Here is a 2,906-nt window from a genome sequence, read left to right as displayed (position 1 = left end):
TAGAAGCACGAGTGATAATCCAATTATGGATCCTGCATAAATTAAATAAATAAATAGTAATCCATAAACTATAAGTTTACATTAGACAAGATCTAACAGAATCAAATTAAATTTTAACTGCTGAAAAATTAAGAAGGGCCTATGATTATCCAAACATAGAAAATTGAGAGAGCTAGAACGATGTCCCAGAGAATGATAAGGACATTAACATTTAAAAGAAAAAAGTACATACCCCTAGCTATTCTCTGATTTAATGTATTACCCAAAAAAAGAATTTTCTTCATGATCTCCTTCAGCTTGACAGACTTTCGGACCTATTCCCAAGAAAAAATGCAAGAGGTCAAAGAAATTCCAATAACACAGTTTGTTAGTTTCATGCACAATGTACCTCTTCACAAGCAGAGTTCACAGCGTTTAAACTCTTCTTAAATTCTGTAACCTACAAAAAGAAGAAAGCATAACTGAATCAAAAGTTCAAATCCACAAAACATATAGAAAACTATAGCAAGCACCACCATACCTGAGACAGAAATTGAATCTTGAAAGAAAATACTCTTAACTTTGACTCTACTCGTGGCACCTTCATCAGCTCTAAAAATTCATACACACACAATCTTCTGGTTTCTACCTGCATTAGCTCTACAAATTCACAGCACACACAAACCACAAATGGTGTTAGATATAATAAACTCTGTTTGAAGAGGCGAAAATTCGCACACTTGAGGCTAATAATATTCTCAAACAAAAAAGAAAACCCTAACGAAGCAAGAAGCAAAAACTCATAAAATTAGAAAGCCCAAAAAATAGAACCCCCAAAACCTTCAAAAATTCACAGAAGAAAAATCCAAACACAGAGAACAAGTGTGATAGAGGGTGAGACAAAGAGAGAGCGAATGAGATAAAAAGTGAGATGATGAGCGACAAAGAGCCTCATAAGATTTCCTATAATCAATTAACCATAAGCTAGTCCTATCATTTGCAATTAACAGAATGATGAAAAATGAACTAGAAACTGAAAGACGTGGGTAATGGAAGATGTTATTACCAGAAAAATGAACTAGAAGAGCAGAGAATTTCAAAGAATAGTGAAGCATCAACTCAAGTGAGAAGCATTACTAACAAAATAAGTGTTTATAGCCTGAAGAGAGAAATATATTACAATTAAGAGAATAGATGAGACTTGGAATCATTGAAGATGTGAAATAATTGAGTATAAGACTTATATACTAGTATGAAACAATGATTACTTATACATCTATGAAGCTACAATGGACCTAACAAGCAAGATGCAAAATCAGAAAGAAAATTCAAATGAAACAAGCAACATAAACTCGAAAAATTAGAAAGACAATACCGTAGTAAAAGAACTTTAACTCCTATCATGTACTATTCGTACAGTAAAATAAATAAGCCTGCTGACCGAATTAAATAAATAAGATACAATCATAATTAGTTTTGTATTTCAAAATTCAAAACAAAACTGAATACAATGCTATAAGGGAACCAGAGATACAGGGGAAATTTTACACATGTATCAGCACACTGCATTAGTGATGACAACATCAGGCACAGAAGCTAGCACCAGTTGGGGTTAAAGTACTGGTCCTGCTTCTCTAGCCTTTCTGCGTTCGTGCCTCATCCTGAAATACTCCCTCTTCCTTGCTCTATAACTGTTGGGATTCTCAGGTTGCACTTCTCGTGGGTAAACACTCACCTGAAGTAGAAGAAATCATAATAATTAAGCTTCAATTTGTACTCTATATAATTTTTCTAAGTAACATAATCAAGGTGTAAAAAGCTTCATTTAACCCTTTTTCCTGTCAGACCCAAATTTCTCAAATTTCACAACTTCATCAATCAAGGAAAAAATGGTATAGTCTTTGCCAAGTCCCACATTCTTTCCTGCATGAAACTAAAAGCATTGTCCAAAACAAAATCAAAACTTTGATCATCCTGTATGGTTTTTTTTTCTTCTTCAAAGTGATGGGATGCTACCCATTTTATATTACTCGTAAATTTCTAAATGCCAAAGACATGGTAATGTCAAATTTTTATATATAATCAAGCTTCAAAGTTTAAGGAAGCATGGTTTTGCAGTGGTAAGCAAGCTATAGCACTACCTATTCACTTTCGCACAAGTTGTCGCCCTCACATCAGGCTTCTCCCTAACCGCAAGAATCTCAAAGACTCTAAGAGCCTCATAGGATTCTTCTAAATTGATATTATCAAAGCATAAGATATTAATCATTGAATAGTACAATTTTCAAATATCTACATATTATGACATTCTTGAATTTCAGAACCCCAAATTAAAAAACCCTAAAATCGGAATCCTAAACTTCCCAAATTTCAGAACAAAATAAAAATCAATACATACCTTCTCGACGATGGTGAGCGCAGAGATGATGATGCGGAGCGTAGAGATGACGATGGTGAGTGCGCGGCAATGGTGACCGCAGAGACAACAAGAGTGAGAGGCAACGGTGAGCGCAGATTCGACAAGGTTGAGCGGCAACGATGAGCGCAGATTCGACGGGGTGACCGGCGATGGTGGGTGCAGAGACGACGAAGGTGCAACGACGAAGGTGAAGAGGATGTGGAGCGGCGGCAGTGGCGAGTGGGGAGCGAAGGTGAAGCGGCAGGGAGTGGAGAAGGGCGAAGGTGAAGAGGGGCGACGGTGAGTGGAAAAGGGCGAAGGTGGCCAAGGGGGGAAGGGGAAAAGGAAGTGGAGGACAGGAGGAGGGTGAAGGTTCTTCTCTGATGTGAAGTGGGTAGTGTATTTCGATGAAAAGGAAGAATAAACAAAAAAAATTACTAAGTGTTTGTTTATATTTGATTCTAGAGATATTAGGCAACATTTGTAAAGTGCACCCAAAACATCACAAATAGGTTACTCTTTAAAAATG

The 2,906-nt window shown here is 36.6% G+C and overlaps 1 long non-coding RNA gene across 1 annotated transcript; it reads right to left on the bottom strand.

Moving 5' to 3' along the window:
- Nucleotides 1–246: 246 nt before the first annotated feature.
- On the bottom strand, nucleotides 247–545 carry LOC107618797 (uncharacterized). Its single transcript, XR_001615381.3, has 3 exons — nucleotides 521–545; nucleotides 389–439; nucleotides 247–314 (listed from the first exon to the last, which is right to left on the bottom strand). It is a non-coding gene; the product is annotated as an uncharacterized LOC107618797 (long non-coding RNA).
- Between the last annotated feature and the right edge of the window lie 2,361 nt (nucleotides 546–2,906).

Source organism: Arachis ipaensis, chromosome B1 (genome assembly GCF_059453495.1).
Source record: "Arachis ipaensis isolate K30076 ecotype BB chromosome B1, ASM5945349v1, whole genome shotgun sequence".
Taxonomy (NCBI): Eukaryota; Viridiplantae; Streptophyta; class Magnoliopsida; order Fabales; family Fabaceae; genus Arachis; species Arachis ipaensis.
This window is presented reverse-complemented; position numbering and strand designations above follow the sequence as displayed.